This window comes from Equus quagga, chromosome 1, assembly GCF_021613505.1.
Source record: "Equus quagga isolate Etosha38 chromosome 1, UCLA_HA_Equagga_1.0, whole genome shotgun sequence".
NCBI lineage: Eukaryota > Metazoa > Chordata > Mammalia > Perissodactyla > Equidae > Equus > Equus quagga.
This window is the reverse complement of record NC_060267.1, coordinates 34,202,053-34,216,466: the sequence shown is the minus strand read 5'-3', so window position 1 is coordinate 34,216,466 and position 14,414 is coordinate 34,202,053. Positions and strand designations below refer to the sequence as shown.

The 14,414-nt window shown below is 37.1% G+C and overlaps 1 protein-coding gene across 9 annotated transcripts in view; it reads right to left on the bottom strand.

The window, feature by feature from the left end:
* The window catches only part of LMNTD1 (lamin tail domain containing 1), a 365,312-nt gene that overhangs the window by 288,129 nt on the left and 62,769 nt on the right, over positions 1 to 14,414 (bottom strand). Inside the window, exon 1 of one of the 9 annotated variants that reach the window (XM_046669454.1) lies at positions 11,783 to 11,865. The exons of the other annotated variants lie outside the window; for them this stretch is intronic. The gene's annotated coding sequence lies outside the window, so the exon portion shown is untranslated. Of the gene's footprint in view, positions 1 to 11,782; positions 11,866 to 14,414 lie in introns of those variants that run through there. 9 annotated transcript variants of the gene reach the window in all.

Below are 14,414 nucleotides of genomic sequence, written 5' to 3'. Positions count from 1 at the left end.
TTCATAGAACTGTAACACTTCCAGGGAGTCAACGGTGACAGCCATTACTTGCCTTTAAACATATAAGTATGTGTGTCTATGTACATATATATAAATTTTTTAACTCAGTTATAAGGGGAGACATGACCTTCTGATTATGGAGAAGGTTCTTGGGGCATTCTAATGGGAGAAATCCTACAGAAGTGTTCAGCTCCATTGCACGAAGGAAAGCCTAATGAGAAGAGCTGGAAAATGACCCTAACCCCCTCTCCAGGAGGAATAAGGAGATTATTGCTGAGAGAGACTAAAGTACCATTGGAATGGCCCTTAGAGCAAAACCAAGGCTGTGGGCAGCAGGGCATGCTCTGATTTTCCAGCCTATCCCCTGTTTTCCCCTTTGGTGGGATTTCCCTAGATGCTGCATATCCCAGGTGTGGTGTCCACGGTCAGGGGGACTGATTCATGTAGCGTGAAGTAAGTGTTCCATTTTACAGACTAAGTAGACAGGATCTGGCTCCAGGGGCAGCAGTCCAGAGTATGACTCAGGAGCCCATCCTCACTGAGAGGATGAAGGAGAATATAGTGCTTAAGAGCTTGGCCTTCTGGGTCAGAGCAACCTTAAATCCAAGGGTAGCTTGACCACTCACTAGCTGACTGACTGGGAAAAGTTGTCTTACAGTTCCATGACCCTCCTTTCTAGTCTAGAAAGTGGAGATAGTAATAGTATCTATATTGTAGGGGTATTGTGAGTTCCTGTCACATAATGAAGTATTCAGTCTAGAGGAGGGGTATAGTGGCCCAGAGGACGGATGACGGTGTAGGTAAAGCTGATTGACAGGAGAGGGGAGAAGTTAAATAAGGAAACAGAGCCTCCCTTTACTGAAGCCGGCCACACTGTCACAGCAGGCAGAGAATGGTCATCTGTCCACATCCACACTGGGCGGCCTGTTAGCCAGTTAGCCATCTTTCTAAAAATGGAACATGTGGTTGCTGCGCAGGACACCATCAACCCAATTTCAAGATCCTCCAGTAAAGTTTAATCACAGATGAAGAAATAAAATAAATAAACCCACTGGCTTGAAAGCAGTTTCCCTAAATCATCTGGTCTGTCTCCCTTTCACCAGGCAGAACTCAATTTAAACAACTCAAAAGATATAACATGACTTTAATTTCAAGTATCTGTAGAGAAATAATTTTCATAACCTCACCTGACACACTATGTCAGCCTCTCATAATCTTTACCTTAAAAAGATAAAAAATCTGATTGGGCATACAGTGACCATTTCTTATGCATAATGATATTCCGTCTCTAACAGCCAATTCTCATTCTTTCTGAAGGGTTTGTTTCCTTTAACCAACTTCTGGTACATTGAATCCTTAATGAGAAAAATGTATAATATTCTAAGTTAGAGTTCCATGTAAACGTCATATCTAGAGAATTCAGATTTGAAAACTTGGATGTGAATTTAAGTTTCAACTTCTCACTATAGTTCACTTTGACTCTCATAGAAGGTGGTGGTAAAGCCAGTCTCCTGTTCTCCTCTCCATAGCATCGCTGGGTTTCATTGTCCTCAGCTGTTTTGCACATTGGAATCACCTAGGGAGCATTTAGAACCTTCTGATGCTAGAGCCCTACTCTCAAAGACTCTCAGTTAATTGGCCTGGGGTGTGGCTTGTTGGTTTCGTCCTTCAAATTCTCAGGTGATTCTAGGAGAATTGAGAGCCACTGCTCTCTGCAGAATTATATATGCAAAGGCATGAAATACTCCTTTTGCTTTCCTTCTTTAGTTTCACAACTTAGTCATTTTAGGAAAGATTATGATATGAACATGATCTCTTTAATAAAGAATACTTAAATGATTGCATAATGATTCTATCTTTTCATTTGAGTGATTTAGAGAGGAATGATACAGTAACTCCTCCAGTTACTATGAAATGCTCTCATACTTTTTTTTTTTTTGATTGGCACCTGAGCTAACAACTGTTGCCAGTCTTCTTTTTTTTTTCTTTTTTCCTTCTCCCCAAATCCCCCCAGTACATAGTTGTATATTTTAGTTGTGGGTCCTTCTGGTTGTGGCATGTGGGACACTGCCTCAACATGGCCTGATGAGTGGTGCCATGTCTGCTCCCAGGATCCGACCTGTTGAAACCCTGGGCTGCCAAAGCGGAGCACACGAACTTAACCACTCGGCCATGGGGCCAGCCCCGGTCTCATACATTTTTAAATTGATTTTAATTTTTGTTTTAAATTTTTGAAATTTAAAATATTTTAATATTTAAAAATTATTAAAACTGTGTTCACCAGCTAAGACTTTTTTTTGCTATAAACTAAAGCAGAAGAGAATTTCTATTAAAGTAACTAATGAGCTTTTTTCAACTTCCAAAGAGAGATGTCTTCTCTGTTTCTGATAATGTCACCACTCATCTCTAAGGCATCCATGCCTGATTCTTGCATCTCTATCACAGTGCCTTGTAGTAGGCAAAAAATGAGCTCGTTTTGATGCCGGCCTGATGGCCCACTGATTGTGTTTATGAGTTTGGATCCTGGGTGTGGACCTATGCGCCGCTCATCAAGCTGTGCTGTGGCAGGGTCACATACAAAATAGAGGAAGATGGGCACAGATAGTTCAGAGACAATCTTCTTCACACACACACAAAAAGAGCTCATTTTATTTCTAGGTTAGAAATGAAAATACTGTACCCCATTTGGTGGTGGGAGTTTCGGTAATTGCTGCCTCCTCCTGCCTCATAGTGACTTTTTTCTGTGATCCTGCTTGTGAACTTCTGCCCCTGCTGTTTCTGGGATGGTGCAAGTTCCTGCCTCTCCATGCTGTTCCCCAGACCTTCATTTAATAAATATTCCTGAAGCACCTAATATGTGCTAGGCACTATTTAAGAGTATAGACCTGTGGCAACAAGCAAGACAGGCCAAAAGAGCCAGTTTTTTCATAGAGATTGCACTTTAGAAAGGGAAACAGAGAATAAAGGACAAATAAACAAGAAAATTAGTATAGAGAATGTAACATTGTAATCTCGTATTCCATGGAACACACTTTGGGAAATTCTGGTCTCTTACGTGCATCTAAAGTTCCCCCATCCATGGTTATCACAAACTCTAAAATGGCTTAGTTATTTTCTCCCAAGAAATCTTTCATTTCCCCCTACCAACAAACTCCTATAGAATTAGGTCTAGCTAAATAGTTTCCAGAATTTCATCTCTCGAAAACTCCAAGTATTTCCTCTGGAAGTTCAGTAGAGAAACCTTGAAAGGGGTGAGGTCTTAAAATTTCAAGTGAACTTACTCTTGCTTGGAACTCCTAACATATTGATCTTTTCCTCTTGCTTCTTTGTCATTTTCTGTTGGCCTTGACTTTCAATACTCTAGTTCTTACACTGACCAAAGATGAGATTTTCTAGCTCCTTCCATTAGCCTGGATATTCTTTCTCTTCACTCAGTTCTAGAATTCAGTTTCCCCCATGTTGTTTTCACTCTACCCTTCTCAAGTTTTGTTGACAGGACTGGTGACTCCCCAGTATCAGGACTAAGCAAAAACATGCAACACTTTCACTTCTGTTGGCATATTCATTACTCGACATCCATTGATCATCTGCTGTGTTCTAACTAAGATCCACATGGTGCACAGGGGTTACAAAGATGAACAAGATAGGGCCCCCTCTTCTAAAGAAGTTGACAGTCCTGTGGAAGAGTCAGATGCTTAGGCCAACACAGAATAAGGTCTCTGGTCAGCTGGTTAAACAAAAACTATTAAAGTAGAGAATCATAACACATAACTAACTGAACTGTATGATTTTTAACTTTAAACATTTAAGTACACGTTCACTCACCAAACTTTAGGCATAGGGTCCTTTCCTCTAATTGCTGATTGGGATTTTGCGTGGTCTTTCCTGCAGAGCCATAGCACATCATCATAATTTCTAGTTTCAGTTTATTTAAGATAGACTAAAAATGTAACAACACTGTTACATTTGTATCTGAGTACTGAAACCATTTAGGTTTTTGTGATTTTTCCCAGTCTTTTACAGCTGTCTTGCTCATACCTATTCTGACAGCACTTGTTTTAGCAACTCATTTTTATAGTCTTTCCAAAGTATTCAAGTACATTCTCAAGAAACAACAACTTACTTTCATTCCACACTTACTATTTCATCAATTTAAAATTTAATTAAATTACATGCTTTAAATTACCAAGGGACATAATCAGGTTTGAGGACAAACACGACTGACTTTTGGTAAGTGCACACCCCACTTAGAGGGAGGCAAAGGCATGAGCAGGAGAGAGGGAGCCCTCAGTGTGCCTTCCACATGTGTCATGACATTTCACAGACAGCAGGCAATGCTCCGCTTACTCTGGTAGGTTGCTTAAGACATCTACTCATATTATATTATTGCAATACAATATAAGCAGTTTAATAAGGGTTTATGCAAAATGTTATGTCTTAAAAGCAGCCTTGTCTGTTACCAAGAATGAATGTGGTTTTGGAATCTTTTCTTACTTTTTTTGGGGGGGGAGTCTTTGATTATTTTAATTTATCTTTTGGAATAAGCAGCAGAATTCCATAGTTCAAAATTTCTGAAGTAAAACTAAGTAAAATGTCTCTGATATCCCTGTTCTCCAGCCTCCGGTCCCCTTTCCCAGAGACCACTAATTTTACCACTTTCTTCTGTGTCCTTATAGAGGTTTTTAAATGAGCATAAAAACACATCAAATGCATAATCAGATACATTCTTCCTTTTCCTTTTTATAAAAGTACAAAATGTTAGCATACTAGTTCTGCCACTTCTAGGATGAGTTTCGACATTTTCCTTCACCCTCTGGGAGAGAGAATTTTCATCAAGCAAGTCAAGAACTTGTCAGATGCTCTGTTAGCTGACTGAGGCTTCCAGCAGATGGCCAGATTATGTCCCCATTACTACTGTATCTTGATTCTGTGCCAGTTTTGTAAAATATATCAAGAACACATCATCTGTCTCCTCCCTGAGGTCAGTTCAACATCATTTCTCTCTCTTTTATCCATTTGTAAGGTATATATTTTGTGGATTTCCTTAAAGGTATATCTTCTTGACATATTGTACTGTTATACCTTCCCTCCTATCAAATTGTTAGCTATTGTTTATTTATTTGATGCATGAGATAAACTAGTTCCTGAAAATATTTCCAACAAGTCTTAGTATTTCCCATTAGCTTCTATATATGTATACATGTCATAATGTGTATTCATTTTATTTACAACCCATCTGTCTTACATTTGTTTTGGTATTTGAATGTCTAAGTAATATTTTCAGTTTCTTCTAATTATTTTCTGATGTGCATCACGGAGAAGCTCCTCCGCCTTATTTTTCTTTCCATGTCCTTTCTGTTCTCCTCCAAAGGAATTAGCATCATGGCTTTATCTGAGAGTTTATTTTGCTTTCTCTACATTTTCAATGTAGAGCCCTCTTGAACAGGTCAGCTAACCTTTGGGAAAACATATTTGCTCTTCCCCATTTTGCAATAGGCATACCACTCTAGCCAAGAGCCTATCTTTCCAGGATATTAAGTCATGGTCCAGGTATCTAAGCCCATTTCATCAACACTGACTGCATTGTCCGTAAGTTCCCTTCCCAGAGGTTTCTCTATCTTTCAAATGCCTTACTCCAAAGAAAGAGAAGCAATGGAAACACGGCCTATACCCCACGAGTTTCCTGCCTAAAACCTCACAGTCCCTGAAAATGTTTCCCTAATCTTTTGTCAGTGTCTTTTTTCTGCTCAAGAATGAACAGTTTGTTAACTTGTCAGCTTCATTAATTAATCCATTAATTTATCCAACAAATATTTATTTAGCACCCTCTGAGGCTGAGATGTTAAAAATTAATTTATTAAATTTTACAGTAATTTTTTTTACTGTGTGGCTATAGTGTCTAGAATTTTAATTGCTAAGTATTGCATAAAAGTATGTTACAAAAGATAGGGGAGCGGCAGGGAAGAAGTGACTAAGTCTGATGGGTAGCAGAGTAGTAGAAGCAAGTAAGAAGGCTTTACAGAAGAGAAAATCTGAGATTTTAGAAATAAGTAGGAGTCTGCCAGACAGGCAAGAGAGAAAAGTGCACACAGCAGACAGAGGATTTTGTGCAAAAGTATTGAGGTACAAACACACATACAAAGCCTAAACTGAGGCAACATCAGTAGTAATGAAGAGGTGAATACAGAGATGGGAGAGAGTTTAGAGTTAGAGTCGATAGGGTTCTCTGACTATTAGGATATGGGAAATGAGGGACAGGTAGGATTCAAGAATGATTCTGAGTTTGGTTATGGGTCGACTGATGGACGGTGAGGTCTGAGATTAAGAATTCAGGAGATGGGAAGAGGTTTGCGTGTTGGGCTGATGATAAGGAGTGCAATTTTGCACATAGAGATTTTGCACATATATTTTGAGCTAGCTATAGGCTATTCAAGCAGAGGTGCCCTATAAGCTGTAAGAAGTATCAGTCTGAGCCCAAGAGAGAAGATTTATTAAAACATAAGTATGGGCAACTGTTAAGGTCTTGGGTGCAAAATTTGCTGAGTTGAGAAATTAATGAGACGTAAATAATTGGGGCATCTTGTCTTAAACATTCTTTCAAATAAGAGGTAAAATTGGGAACAATTTTTTTAAAATCCATTGATCTGTCTTAACAGGCTAGTAGTGGGAAAATATATTTACAGTAATAGTAATAGAAAATATTAGTAATAGAAATAGAATAGTAACAGTAATAGAAAAATAATAGAAAGAATAATAGAAAATAGTAACTGAAAAATATATTGTAATGTAATATAAAGTTGTCCTTTAGGCCAAGAACACCAGCTTCAGCACACTTCACTATTTATGACCCTAGTTCTAAATCCTTCTTTTGAATCTTTTTTTGGCACTATCCCACCAGATCTTCCCTAGAAATTAGACAAAGACTAAAACTAATGTCACTTCAGATGCTTCCAACTGAATTGACCAGTTTTTTGTACCCCTTCACTAATTTAACACATGGTCTATAACTTCTATTTATTGCTATGATGATGACCTAGCAACTGGCTACTTTAGTTGGATTTTTACATTGAATATTTGTGAATGCTAAAGGAATAATGGGCAAAATGTGACAAACAATTTCTTATTACTATTTCTATTACTATTACTATTTCTTATTATTTATTACTATTAACAGACTACTCATTTACCTTGTAACTTAGTTATTATTTGTTATTTAGCATTTTGAGTTTCTCGTTGAATTCAATATACACTAAGGAAGTTTAATATGTCCTCAATATGTCACTCTATTAGCTGGAAGTAATATCACTCTCTTTTCAAGTATTTTAACAAATATAAAGTGGCCTAATTCATGAAGATGAAAATTTTAAAAACAAGAGTTTCTGGAAATTCCAACACAAACACCAAAAACCACATATGGGAGAAGGAATTTAGGCAAAGCAGAATTGCAAAATGTTGTGTTGAAAGTAAATAGATCTCCGTTTTAGGAGAGAAGCAGCGCACCCACAGGAGAAACTGGTCTGAACGAAGTTTCCTCAGTTCAGTTCAGGCTCTACAGGAAAATTGCCAGGGATGCGACAGAAAGCTAAGCTCCAGATTTCTTCTGCTTCCCTGACATTTTCAAGGGTCAACCAGAACAGTTGAATCTTTTGGTCTCACACCAATTCTACTCCCATGCTCATTATAGAATGGAAATTGAAGACATTCTAATACAAGCTACATGGGGGCAGCAACTTTGTTTAACTTAAAATTGTATCTCCGGTACCTAGATCAGCACCTGGCCCATTGTAACTGGTTAAACATTTGTTAAATCAAATGAATGCATTTTGTTATCTATGCCCAACTCCATTGAACTGTCACAGACTTTAACTGTCACAAGAAGAAGTGCTTTCCTATATCTCCTTTGCAGACCCTTGCACGGGAATCCCAGGGTGATTGAAAGATCTTCTATCAGTGTAGCAATAGCTATTAGTTAGATGAGCAATTCTCCCTCTAGTCTGACCTATCAAGAGGCCACCGTGATGCCTTCATATTCTTTGGAATTTTAAGAAAAAAATGTAGATCTAACAGATGTGTGTATGTGTTGTAAATATCTTTGAAACACCAGTGATTTATGATAGTAACAGCAGCCATAACTTGCAAGTTCTGCTTCAATATACCGATTTATTTTAAGTAGCTAAAAAGCTCTAGGCCAAGGGAGAGGGCTGACTCAGTTTCTTTTGCCTCACACAACTTCAGTCAATTGTTGGCATCTTTATTCTATTTTTCTCTATAATCTGGGACAGAGGTTATGTTTATATTAACCTACCAATCTTCCCTCCTTACTTCCCTTCTTACTTTCTTCTTCATAGTACTTCCCTTATCATTTATTTATCACCTGCTACCTCTTAGGTGTTGGAAATACAAAGGTGAATAATATTTAGACTCCCCCCTCAAATAGTATATAAACCAATGGAGGAAATCAACAGCTCTAATCATTACAAAAAATATTGTGGTTGCATATAGAAAAGGCAGGCAACACTGATGTCCCGAAAGAGGCACATGGATTGAGTCTTGAATGACAAGTAGAAGTGAACCAAGGAAGAAGCATGTGCAAAGTCATGGAATTAAGGGAAACCATAGCACATTCAGGAAGCTGTAAATAGTTCTTTAAAGATGGGCGTAGATATTGTGAGATGAGGTCAGCAGACTAGATAGAGATAGGCAGAACTAGATAAGTTCATTAAGCTTCTCCGCATCTTAAGGAGTTCTACTTTAACCTTGAACCCTCTCCACAGCCACTGAAACATTTTAGCTGAGAATAGCATTTCCATAACAGAAAACATTCTGTGATAATACAATTGAAAATATGCTGAAAGCAGAGCAAGAATGCAGGCAGAAAAACAGGTTCGGGGAAGCTGTTGTAGTAATTTAGAAAAGAAATGATGTCTGAACTATGGTTTTGACAGAAAGGAAGTTTAGTTCAAAGGACCCTAACCAGGTAGGAGGAGATTACTGCAATCCCCCAGGGAAGAAAACATGTTGTCCTGAACGAAGGCTGAGGCAGCAGAGATGGTGGTAAAAAAAGGCGATGGATTTAAAGATCTGATCTCTCTCAATTTCTAGACAACCTGCCTATTGTTCCGAATTTCTCCTTAGAATCTAAGTATGTGTGTGTGAGTAAAACCTGTCGGGCTTCTTGTTCCACGGACTAGATAAAAATTGTCTAATGCTATTTTCATTTGTGGTTTTTTGAGACTAAGATCTAAATCTATGTACATTTTTAAAACACCTCTTATCAACTCTTACCTGAAAGTACATACTATAAAAGAATTTAATAATCATTCAGAACGCTAGTGAAGGGGCTTCTTAAATGGATGAAAGCAGTTGGTAGAGGAAAGTGCTTGAAGAGCAATCCTGTTAAAATTAAGTTAAATCATCTCGCTCCCACTTAAAATCCTTCAGTGTCTTTCCATCGTGCTCGGAGTAAAAACCAGTCTTTAGAAAGATCCACATGGCTCTACAAGAGCAGGCTCCCGACTCTGACCTCAATTCTTCAAGTCCTACAACTCCTTCCCCTCAGTCACTTTGGGGCGGCCGTGCTGGTCTCCTTGCTGTTCCTCAAAGTCTCCAGGCACGCTTGGGTACTGAGCACTTGCTCGTCTGCTTCCCAGTTATCCTCCTGGCTTGCTCCCTCACCTCCTTCAGGTCTTTCCCTTACTTTATTTCTTTATTTAAAAATAAAATATCCCTCCCCTTCAGCACTCTCTGCCTGATTTATATTTTCCATAACACTCATCACAATCTAATAAACTTTTATTTATCTTGTTTAGTATCCATCTCCCACTCTCCCACAACTAGAAAGTAAGTTCTAAGAGGGCAGGAATTTTTAACGTTTTTCTGTATCTCTAGTGCCTAGAACAGTGCCAGGCACATGGTAGAAACCACATGAATAAACAGACATGACAGCATGACCGTCAGTCATGGTGTTCCAGAGACCTGACCGATTGACTGCGAAATCATTACCATGGAAAGAACCCTGCAGTTAGTTATTGTTTTTTCCATCAGGAAGCCGCTAATAAAGTCAGATATAGTCTGAACTGTTTCCATCAACACAGCATTTTGTATAAGGCACTATAAATAGGCCTTAGCTCATAAGAATGATTAATTTATAACCGTTCTTCACCTGACATTTAATGACTATAAAATTGTGTTAGATTCTTTACCATAACACAGAGTCTGTGCTTAGTCATAACTGCAACTTTCTCTTCTGTCTGGTAAGAAAATGCTCATTGTTCATTACTATGGAGAAAAGGTTTTGTTGAAAGTGATTCCATGGCCTTCAGCTTTGTAGTTAGACATCTTATGGTCTCCACTTTGAGGGAACATATCAGCTGATGTAATCATCACAATTAACAAAAATAAATTATTGGGTCATGCATCCAAAGACTCTTTTTAATGGTCTTAATTTTTGAAAGAGTTTTATTGCTATTTGATTTTGTAATACATAAATGCTTGCTCATTGTAAAAAAAATCAATTAATACAGACATAGATAGAGTTTAAAACAACACATTTACCTTCGCCTTTCTCCCCAGTTTCAGGCTTCTCCCCAGAAGTAACAAATATTCGTAGTTTGGCATGTATTTTTCCATGCCTCTTTCTATGCACTTATACAAATATGCACACCCAGAGTTTTAGTTCTGGAAGATTTAAAAACAAATCTAGATAGATAGTTTTGTAAAGTGCTTTGTTTACCTAACAATGTTTTGGACATTTTTCCATGTCAGTGCATACTGAGTTCAGCAATCATACGTCCAGGTTTATCCTATTTTCTTGGATTAATTATTAATAGTGCCCTCTTTTATTATCAAAGTAGCCTAGTTTGGACAACAAATTATATGGTCTGTTAATATCAAGCTACCTGATTAATGAATTCATAGCAGTTTATAAAACCATAATTTTTGTCATCATTACCCTACAAATGAACATTGAGATATCACCCTTTTTTGGTATTATAAACAAGCCTGCAGTGAACATTTACATACATATATCTTTGCACATGTGTATGAATATTTCTATAGGATAAATTCTCTAAGTCCAGTTGTGAGGTTAGAGGATATATATATTTACCCTTTTTAAATACTGTCAAATTGTTTTCTGAAAAGCTATACCATTTTATACTTCCATCAACAGCACTCATGTCCCCATACCCTCACCAACCACCAATGACTATTACACATTTTTTTGGCCAATTCCATGGGCAAAGTATCATATATCATTTTTGTTTGAATTTACATTTCACTGATAATGAGGTTGAATATTTTTTTCATATTACTTCATATCTTTTGTCCATTTTTCAATGGGATTGTTTTTTCTCTTAATAATTTGTAGGTACTCTTTTCTACTAAGTGTAATATATAACTTGTAAATATTTTCTCCCAATATTTCATTTATTTTCCCAATAGCATGGAAAACAAATGTGCCAGTTCCACAGCTACACCCACCAATATTTTGATTCTCCAAAAATAGCTAAAATACATATAACTCAAAGCATAGTATCAAATTTTCTTATCTTACAAAGCTAAAAAATATACATATATGCCTCAATCATATAAAGTATTATGAACTATGAACAGGTATGGTCTGCCACTGAATATGTTGTGAGTCATTTTACTTACATATATCATTTCTCCAAATTTTATATGAATTCCTTATGTTTTCAAAAATATTTGGCTTTTACAATTTTGAGTACAACAAATATGTATTGAACATAAATCACTGTAGCTCTTACACATAAAATCTCACCTCTTTAGAGGAAGAAAACTTAATCAGGTTCTTTTGCATTTTTCATGCTTTGACTGCATCTCCCAATTTTATCTTCAACAAATTTCATCAGGGTTGAGTTAATTCACCTCAAGGTCACAATGGATTGCACTGTACGTCATCCTAGCATGGAACTGACACCTGAAGTGTTATTTGGATCATTTTTTTCAATAATTCATGAAGAAATAGAGATAACAGGCTTCCTCATCTGGAGAAAATGTTTAATGATTTCCAGAGGAACAGAGAACAAGCAATAAATATATATATATAAACACTCTATTCAATATTCTGTAGGCAAAGATTTCCCCCCAAATACTTTCTCAAATGAATACATGCTGTTTGCCACAGTTGGTGTCAAATAATCTTCCTTTTTCGGTTGTATGAAACAGCTATTTAATGAAGTATTGCCTTTTCTCTGAATAAATACACTGTTCCTTAATTAACAAAAATTAAATATAAAAATAGAAATTAACAGCAGCTGGAATTCTGATTAATAACATGGTATTCATCCTTTAGATGTAATAGGCTTTGTGTTTTATCAAAATCTCATTGCAACTAACAACAGGCATTATACTGGGATTTCAGGTTTTCATTATAATTTGATTTATGGCTAACAAGGCCTCATCATTTCCACACACCACCCGTTTTAACAGATGACACAAAGGCCAAATCTGGGCTGTTCTAATGATACCATAGAACCGCAACTGGAAATAATCGATCTCCCCCTATTTAGGGTCAACTTAACAAGCTATGGTAAATTAGCTGAACTGGAACTTTCAAGCCTGTCCAATTTGTCTTTCTACGTGTACTGACATCTCAAACAAGACTTTCAAATTACTAGATAAATATTCTTTTTACAGCGATTCCACACCTCTGTCCACTTTGCATAAAGATCATCTGCACTAATTTATGACATTCTTCACAGTCTCTAGACTCTCCACAGGGGTTCACAAATGACAGTCGAGGTGTGAGGAATAAAACCTGGTTTTCCTGCCATTTGACTCTGTGCAATTGTTATAATTCTCTCGGCTCAGATTCACATTCTAATTGTTATACTAGAGGAGACTGGAAAGGCGATATCTTGCTGGCTCATTCCTCTGAGTTATCTCAAAGCATGGTCACCATGGCAGGAGCTTTAATGGTGATCAAGATCCATCTTTGAAGAACCTGAGTGAAAATTTTTAAAAAGCAAGGAGATCTTATTTTCTAATCCCTTAAAGTAATAAAGGATTAGTCACATCTAACCCTACCCAAACCCCAATTTGACATAACTCAGCTTGTTTTCTGCCAGATTGGATCATTATTTCCAGAATGCAGTTCTTACAAAAGAAATCATTCACATATTTTAAAACTAGATATTGATTTGAAGGCTTTTAATAGTCTGCAATTAAGGTGAAGATTTGGCATCCTTGATTGGTTTTCTCCATCACCATTTATTAATAGCTGTATATTGAAAATGGAACCAGTAGATTGAATGGTTTTTCCTATATGCCTTCTGCTGATACTGAACAAAGAAATGTTGTAATTTTGCCCATCGTTTCTGACAACAAATGAGCCTGTTAATCATTTAAGCAAATCAGCTCATTATTACTGCCCACAGTGAATCCAGGCAAGGGATTTGGAGTGGGAGAAAACTGGATTAAATTTCAATCCCACCTCATTAATTATATGTCCTAGGCAAATTGCCTCCACTCTCCAGGTCTCATAAAAATGGGGATAATAATACTTACCTCATTATGATATGTTTATTCTCATGTTATGAAAATAAAATGTTAAATGTTCAGCAGAGTGCCTGGCACTTTTTAAGCATTCGAAAGTGATATTATTGTCATATCTTTTATTTGGTGAATTATCTTACAATAAATTATGGCAATTCTTCATATCTTTCAAAACCATGGTAGAAATTTTACTATCATATCAATTTGCCCCTATAAAATTAGGAAAAAATGTAAAGTCCAATTGACCAGGGTATCTTTTGAAATGAGTATTGTTACACGTTGCTGGTAAAAGTATATGTGGGTCATGTTCCTTCCGAAAAGCAATTTGGCAAAATACATCAAAAAATCTTGAATATATTTATATACTTCAGGTCAGTATTTTCTGTCCTAATAATTTATCCTAAGGTTTTAGTCATAAAGATGTTCACTGAAGAATTACATATAATGCCAAAAGTCAGAATCGACTTATACATTCACTAGTTATGAATTATGGCTCAAGACAGGCACAAAAGTAGTACAACAAAAACTCTAGACTTTCTTTATAAGATAACATAAGAAGACTTTGAAATGGAGAGAGAAGGTAGACCAGTTCAGGACCTAAGGAAAGACCCTGGGTTTTCTTTTTGCTGGAGAAGCAGTGACCTGTAGGTGCCAATAGGCACAGACAGAATAGAAAAAAAAGAAAGCCCCAAAAGAGCCAATTCTCTCTAACCAAAGGACTAGGAAAGGAATAGCCTAGCAAGAGAGAACACCTACAGAAAATAACCGCCCCTACCCCAACCAACCCGGCCCAAGAGAAAGGGGTACCTCATTACTGTTCCCCACTTGTCTTCACCAACATCATTGTGGGAGAGGGCTGCCTTGTTACCACTCAGTGAGTGTGGAAGTCCACATGG